Here is an 8,999-nt window from a genome sequence, read left to right as displayed (position 1 = left end):
ATCGTATATTTTCGCTCTCCGGCTAAAATCATAGAAGATATATGAGATTTTATTGAAAAAGGGCCTCATTTTTGGGGTCCGAATCGAGTAAGGGCCGGGGTCAGTGATAATATCCCAAAATTTTTGGTGTCAGATTTTATGTTAGACTACAGCATAGAGTCGTTTTATGGGTATAAATGTGGTCATCCTATATTTTCGCTCTCCGGCTAAAATTATAGAATATATATGAGATTTTATTGAAAAAGGGCCCCATTTTTGGGGTCCGAATTGAGTAAGGGCCGGGGTCAGAGATAATGTCCCAAAATTTTTGGTGTCAGATTTTGTGTTAGACTACAGCATAGAGTCGTTTTATGGGTATAAATGTGGTCATTGCATATTTTCGCTCTCCGGCTAAAATTATTGAAGATATATGAGATTTTATTGAAAAAGGCCCCTATTTTTGGGGTCCGAATCGAGTAAGGGCCGGGGTCAGAGATAATGTCTGAAAATTTTCGGTGTCAGATTTTGTGTTAGACTACAGCATAGAGTCGTTTTATGGGTATAAATGTGGTCATCGCATATTTTCGCTCCGGCTAAAATTAAAGAAGATATATGAGATTTTATTGAAAAAGGGCCCTATTTTTGGGTCCGAATCGAGTAAGGGCCGGGGTCAGAGATAATGTCCCAAAATTTTTGGTGTCAGATTTTGTGTTAGACTACAGCATAGAGTCGTTTTATGGGTATAAATGTGGTCATCGCATATTTTTGCTCTCCGGCGAAAATTATAGAAGATATATGAGATTTTATTGAAAAAGGGTCCTATTTTTGGGGTCCGAATCGAGTAAGGGCCGGGGTCAGAGATAATGTCCCAAAATTTTTGGTGTCAGATTTTGTGTTAGACTACAGCATAGAGTCGTTTTATGGGTATAAATGTGGTCATCGCATATTTTCGCTCTCCGGCTAAAATTATAGAAGATATATGAGATTTTATTGAAAAAGGTCCCTATTTTTGGGGTCCGAATCGAGTAAGGGCCGGGGTCAGAGATAATGTCCCATAATTTTCGGTGTCAGATATTGTGTTAGACTACAGCATAGTCGTTTTATGGGTATAAATGTGGTCATCGTATATTTTCGCTCTCCGGCTAAAATATAGAAGATATATGAGATTTTATTGAAAAAGGGCCTCATTTTTGGGGTCCGAATCGAGTAAGGGCCGGGGTCAGAGATAATGTCCCAAAATTTTTGGTGTCAGATTTTGTGTTAGACTACAGCATAGAGTCGTTTTATGGGTATAAATGTGGTCATTGCATATTTTCGCTCTCCGGCTAAAATTATTGAAGATATATGAGATTTTATTGAAAAAGGGCCCTATTTTTGGGGTCCGAATCGAGTAAGGGCCGGGGTCAGAGATAATGTCTCAAAATTTTCGGGGTCAGATTTTGTGTTAGACTACAGCATAGAGTCGTTTTATGGGTATAAATGTGGTCATCGCATATTTTCGCTCTCCGGCTAAAATTATAGAAGATATATGAGATTTTATTGAAAAAGGGCCCTATTTTTGGGTCCGAATCGAGTAAGGGCCGGGGTCAGAGATAATGTCCCAAAATTTTCGGTGTCAGATTTTGTGTTAGACTACAGCATAGAGTCGTTTTATGGGTATAAATGTGGTCATTACATATTTTCGCTCTCCGGCGAAAATTATAGAAGATATATGAGATTTTATTGAAAAAGGGTCCTATTTTTGGGGTCCGAATCGAGTAAGGGCCGGGGTCAGAGATAATGTCCCAAAATTTTCGGTGTCAGATTTTGTGTTAGACTACAGCATAGAGTCGTTTTATGGGTATAAATGTGGTCATCGCATTTTTTCGCTCTCCGGCGAAAATTATAGAAGATATATGAGATTTTATTGAAAAAGGGTCCTATTTTTGGGGTCCGAATCGAGTAAGGGCCGGGGTCAGAGATAATGTCCCAAAATTTTCGGTGTCAGATTTTGTGTTAGACTACAGCATAAAGTCGTTTTATTGGTATATATGTGGTCATCGCATATTTCGTTCTACGGCTAAAATTATAGAAGATATATGAGATTTTATCGAAAAAGGGCCCTATTTTTGAGGTCCGAATCGAGTAAGGGCCGGGGTCAGAGATAATGTCCCAAAATTTTCTGTGTCAGATTTTGTGTTAGACTACAGCATAGAGTCGTTTTATGGGTATAAATGTGGTCATCGCATATTTTTGCTCTCCGGCTAAAATTATAGAAGATATATGAGATTTTATTGAAAAAGGGCTCCATTTTTGAGGTACGAATTGAGTAAGGGCCGGGGTCAGAGATAATGTCCCAAAATTTTCTGTGTCAGATTTTGTGTTAGACTACAGCATAGAGTCGTTCATGGGTATAAATGTGGTCATCGCATATTTTCGCTCTCCGTCTAAAATTATAAAATATATATGAGATTTTATTGAAAAAAAAACCCATTTTTGGTGTCCGAATCGAATAAGGGCAGGGGTCAGAGATAATGTCTCAAAATTTTTGGTGTCAGATTTTGTGTTAGACTACAGCATAGAGTCATTTTATGGGTATAAATGTGGTCATTGCATATATTCGCTCTCCGGCTAAAATTATTGAAGATATATGAGATTTTATTGAAAAAGGGACCTATTTTTTGGGTCCGAATCGAGTAAGGGCCGGGGTCAGAGATAATGTCCCAAAATTTTAAGTGTCAGATTTGTATTAGACTACAGCATAGAGTCGTTTTATGAGTATACATGTGGTCATCGCATATTTTCGCTCTCCGGCTAAAATTATAGAAGAGATATGAGATTTTATTGAAAAAGGGCCCTATTTAGGGGGTCCGAATTGAGTAAGGGCCGGGGTCAGAGATAATGTCCCAAAATTTTTGGTGTCAGATTTTGTGTTAGACTTCAGCATAGAGTCGTTTTATGGGTATAAATGTGGTTATTGCATATTTTTGCTCTCCGGCTAAAATTATAGAAGGTATATGAGATTTTATTGAAAAAGCGCTCCATTTTTGGGGTCCGAATCGAGTAAGGGCCGGGGTCAGAGATAATGTCCCAAAATTTTTGGTGTCAGATTTTGTGTTAGACTATAGCATAGAGTCGTTTTATGGGTATAAATGTGGTCATCGCATATTTTCGCTCTCCGTCTAAAATTATAGAATATATATGAGATTTTATTGAAAAAAAGGCCCCATATTTAGTGTACGAATCGAGTAAGGGCCGGGGTCAGAGATAATGTCCCAAAATTTTTGGTGTCAGATTTTGTGTTAGACTACAGCATAGAGTCATTTTATGGGTATAAATGTGGTCATTGCATATATTCGCTCTCTGGCTAAAATTATTGAAGATATATGAGATTTTATTGAAAAAGGGCCCTATTTTTGGGGTCCGAATCGAGTAAGGGCCGGGGTCAGAGATAATGTCCCAAAATTTTCGGTGTCAGATTTTGTATTAGATTACAGCATAGAGTCGTTTTATGAGTATAAATGTGGTCATCGCATATTTTCGCTCTCCGACTAAAATTATAGAAGATATATGAGATTTTATTGAAAAAGGGCCCCATTTTTGGGGTCCGAATCGAATAAGGGTCAGAGATAATGTCCCAAAATTTCTGGTGTCAGATTTTGTGTTAGACTGCAGCATAGAGTCGTTTTATGGGTATAAATGTGGCCATTGCATATTTTCGCTCTCCGGCTAAAATCATAGAAGATACATGAGATTTTATTGGAAAAGGGCCCTTTTTTGGGGTCCGAATCGAGTAAGTGCCGGGGTCAGAGATAATGTCCCAAAATTTTCGGTCTCAGATTTTGTGTTAGACTACAGCATAGTCGTTTTATGGGTATAAATGTGGTCATCGTATATTTTCGCTCTCCGGCTAAAATATAGAAGATATATGAGATTTTATTGAAAAAGGGCCTCATTTTTGGGGTCCGAATCGAGTAAGGGCCGGGGTCAGTGATAATATCCCAAAATTTTTGGTGTCAGATTTTATGTTAGACTACAGCATAGAGTCGTTTTATGGGTATAAATGTGGTCATCGCATGTTTTCGCTCTCCGGCTAAAATTATAGAATATATATGAGATTTTATTGAAAAAGGGCCCCATTTTTGGGGTCCGAATCGGGTAAGGGCCGGGGTCAGAGATAATGTCCCAAAATTTTCCGTGTCAGATTTTGTGTTAGATTACAGCATAGAGTCATTTTATGAGTATAAATGTGGTCAGCGCATATTTTCGCTCTCCGGCTAAAATTATAGAAGATATATGAGATTTTATTGAAAAAGGGCCCTATTTTTGTGGTCCGAATCGAGTAAGGGCCGGGGTCAGAGATAATGTCCCAAAATTTTCCGTGTCAGATTTTGTGTTAGACTACAGCATAGAGTCGTTCATGGATATAAATGTGGTCATAGAATATTTTCGCTCTCCGTCTAAAATTATAAAATATATATGAGATTTTATTGAAAAAAAAAACCCATTTTTGGTGTCCGAATCGAATAAGGGCAGGGGTCAGAGATAATGTCCCAAAATTTTTGGTGTCAGATTTTGTGTTAGACTACAGCATAGAGTCATTTTATGGGTATAAATGTGGTCATCGCATATATTCGCTATCCGGCTAAAATTATTGAAGATATATGAGATTTTATTGAAAAAGGGACCTATTTTTTGGGTCCGAATCGAGTAAGGGCCGGGGTCAGAGATAATGTCCCAAAATTTTTGGTGTCAGATTTTGTGTTAGACTACAGCATAGAGTCGTTTTATGGGTATAAATGTGGTCATCGCATATTTTCGCTCTCCGGCTAAAATCATAGAAGATATATGAGATTTTATCGAAAAAGGCCCCTATTTTTGGGGTCTGAATCGAGTAAGGGCCGGGGTCAGAGATAATGTCCCATAATTTTCGGTGTCAGATTTTGTGTTAGACTACAGCCTAGTCGTTTTATGGGTATAAATGTGGTCATCGTATATTTTCGCTCTCCGGCTAAAATCATAGAAGATATATGAGATTTTATTGAAAAAGGGCCTCATTTTTGGGGTCCGAATCGAGTAAGGGCCGGGGTCAGTGATAATATCCCAAAATTTTTGGTGTCAGATTTTATGTTAGACTACAGCATAGAGTCGTTTTATGGGTATAAATGTGGTCATCGTATATTTTCGCTCTCCGGCAAAATTATAGAATATATATGAGATTTTATTGAAAAAGGGCCCCATTTTTGGGGTCCGAATTGAGTAAGGGCCGGGGTCAGAGATAATGTCCCAAAATTTTTGGTGTCAGATTTTGTGTTAGACTACAGCATAGAGTCGTTTTATGGGTATAAATGTGGTCATTGCATATTTTCGCTCTCCGGCTAAAATTATTGAAGATATATGAGATTTTATTGAAAAAGGCCCCTATTTTTGGGGTCCGAATCGAGTAAGGGCCGGGGTCAGAGATAATGTCTGAAAATTTTCGGTGTCAGATTTTGTGTTAGACTACAGCATAGAGTCGTTTTATGGGTATAAATGTGGTCATCGCATATTTTCGCTCTCCGGCTAAAATTAAAGAAGATATATGAGATTTTATTGAAAAAGGGCCCTATTTTTGGGTCCGAATCGAGTAAGGGCCGGGGTCAGAGATAATGTCCCAAAATTTTTGGTGTCAGATTTTGTGTTAGACTACAGCATAGAGTCGTTTTATGGGTATAAATGTGGTCATCGCATATTTTTGCTCTCCGGCGAAAATTATAGAAGATATATGAGATTTTATTGAAAAAGGGTCCTATTTTTGGGGTCCGAATCGAGTAAGGGCCGGGGTCAGAGATAATGTCCCAAAATTTTTGGTGTCAGATTTTGTGTTAGACTACAGCATAGAGTCGTTTTATGGGTATAAATGTGGTCATCGCATATTTTCGCTCTCCGGCTAAAATTATAGAAGATATATGAGATTTTATTGAAAAAGGTCCCTATTTTTGGGGTCCGAATCGAGTAAGGGCCGGGGTCAGAGATAATGTCCCATAATTTTCGGTGTCAGATATTGTGTTAGACTACAGCATAGTCGTTTTATGGGTATAAATGTGGTCATCGTATATTTTCGCTCTCCGGCTAAAATATAGAAGATATATGAGATTTTATTGAAAAAGGGCCTCATTTTTGGGGTCCGAATCGAGTAAGGGCCGGGGTCAGTGATAATATCCCAAAATTTTTGGTGTCAGATTTTATGTTAGACTACAGCATAGAGTCGTTTTATGGGTATAAATGTGGTCATCGTATATTTTCGCTCTCCGGCTAAAATTATAGAATATATATGAGATTTTATTGAAAAAGGGCCCCATTTTTGGGGTCCGAATCGAGTAAGGGCCGGGGTCAGAGATAATGTCCCAAAATTTTTGGTGTCAGATTTTGTGTTAGACTACAGCATAGAGTCGTTTTATGGGTATAAATGTGGTCATTGCATATTTTCGCTCTCCGGCTAAAATTATTGAAGATATATGAGATTTTATTGAAAAAGGGCCCTATTTTTGGGGTCCGAATCGAGTAAGGGCCGGGGTCAGAGATAATGTCTCAAAATTTTCGGGGTCAGATTTTGTGTTAGACTACAGCATAGAGTCGTTTTATGGGTATAAATGTGGTCATCGCATATTTTCGCTCTCCGGCTAAAATTATAGAAGATATATGAGATTTTATTGAAAAAGGGCCCTATTTTTGGGTCCGAATCGAGTAAGGGCCGGGGTCAGAGATAATGTCCCAAAATTTTCGGTGTCAGATTTTGTGTTAGACTACAGCATAGAGTCGTTTTATGGGTATAAATGTGGTCATTACATATTTTCGCTCTCCGGCGAAAATTATAGAAGATATATGAGATTTTATTGAAAAAGGGTCCTATTTTTGGGGTCCGAATCGAGTAAGGGCCGGGGTCAGAGATAATGTCCCAAAATTTTCGGTGTCAGATTTTGTGTTAGACTACAGCATAGAGTCGTTTTATGGGTATAAATGTGGTCATCGCATTTTTTCGCTCTCCGGCGAAAATTATAGAAGATATATGAGATTTTATTGAAAAAGGGTCCTATTTTTGGGGTCCGAATCGAGTAAGGGCCGGGGTCAGAGATAATGTCCCAAAATTTTCGGTGTCAGATTTTGTGTTAGACTACAGCATAAAGTCGTTTTATTGGTATATATGTGGTCATCGCATATTTCGTTCTACGGCTAAAATTATAGAAGATATATGAGATTTTCTCGAAAAAGGGCCCTATTTTTGAGGTCCGAATCGAGTAAGGGCCGGGGTCAGAGATAATGTCCCAAAATTTTCGGTGTCAGATTTTGTGTTAGACTACAGCATAGAGTCGTTTTATGGGTATAAATGTGGTCATCGCATATTTTTGCTCTCCGGCTAAAATTATAGAAGATATATGAGATTTTATTGAAAAAGGTCCCTATTTTTTGGGTCCGAATCGAGTAAGGGCCGGGGTCAGAGATAATGTCCCAAAATTTTAAGTGTCAGATTTGTATTAGACTACAGCATAGAGTCGTTTTATGAGTATACATGTGGTCATCGCATATTTTCGCTCTCCGGCTAAAATTATAGAAGAGATATGAGATTTTATTGAAAAAGGGCCCTATTTAGGGGGTCCGAATCGAGTAAGGGCCGGGGTCAGAGATAATGTCCCAAAATTTTTGGTGTCAGATTTTGTGTTAGACTTCAGCATAGAGTCGTTTTATGGGTATAAATGTGGTTATTGCATATTTTTGCTCTCCGGCTAAAATTATAGAAGGTATATGAGATTTTATTGAAAAAGCGCTCCATTTTTGGGGTCCGAATCGAGTAAGGGCCGGGGTCAGAGATAATGTCCCAAAATTTTTGGTGTCAGATTTTGTGTTAGACTATAGCATAGAGTCGTTTTATGGGTATAAATGTGGTCATCGCATATTTTCGCTCTCCGTCTAAAATTATAGAATATATATGAGATTTTATTGAAAAAAAGGCCCCATATTTAGTGTACGAATCGAGTAAGGGCCGGGGTCAGAGATAATGTCCCAAAATTTTTGGTGTCAGATTTTGTGTTAGACTACAGCATAGAGTCATTTTATGGGTATAAATGTGGTCATTGCATATATTCGCTCTCTGGCTAAAATTATTGAAGATATATGAGATTTTATTGAAAAAGGGCCCTATTTTTGGGGTCCGAATCGAGTAAGGGCCGGGGTCAGAGATAATGTCCCAAAATTTTCGGTGTCAGATTTTGTATTAGATTACAGCATAGAGTCGTTTTATGAGTATAAATGTGGTCATCGCATATTTTCGCTCTCCGACTAAAATTATAGAAGATATATGAGATTTTATTGAAAAAGGGCCCCATTTTTGGGGTCCGAATCGAATAAGGGTCAGAGATAATGTCCCAAAATTTCTGGTGTCAGATTTTGTGTTAGACTGCAGCATAGAGTCGTTTTATGGGTATAAATGTGGCCATTGCATATTTTCGCTCTCCGGCTAAAATCATAGAAGATACATGAGATTTTATTGGAAAAGGGCCCTTTTTTGGGGTCCGAATCGAGTAAGTGCCGGGGTCAGAGATAATGTCCCAAAATTTTCGGTCTCAGATTTTGTGTTAGACTACAGCATAGTCGTTTTATGGGTATAAATGTGGTCATCGTATATTTTCGCTCTCCGGCTAAAATATAGAAGATATATGAGATTTTATTGAAAAAGGGCCTCATTTTTGGGGTCCGAATCGAGTAAGGGCCGGGGTCAGTGATAATATCCCAAAATTTTTGGTGTCAGATTTTATGTTAGACTACAGCATAGAGTCGTTTTATGGGTATAAATGTGGTCATCGCATGTTTTCGCTCTCCGGCTAAAATTATAGAATATATATGAGATTTTATTGAAAAAGGGCCCCATTTTTGGGGTCCGAATCGGGTAAGGGCCGGGGTCAGAGATAATGTCCCAAAATTTTCCGTGTCAGATTTTGTGTTAGATTACAGCATAGAGTCATTTTATGAGTATAAATGTGGTCAGCGCATATTTTCGCTCTCCG

Source organism: Palaemon carinicauda, chromosome 38, assembly GCF_036898095.1.
Source record: "Palaemon carinicauda isolate YSFRI2023 chromosome 38, ASM3689809v2, whole genome shotgun sequence".
In the NCBI taxonomy this organism is placed as follows: domain Eukaryota; kingdom Metazoa; phylum Arthropoda; class Malacostraca; order Decapoda; family Palaemonidae; genus Palaemon; species Palaemon carinicauda.
Note: the sequence above shows the minus strand (reverse complement) of the source record.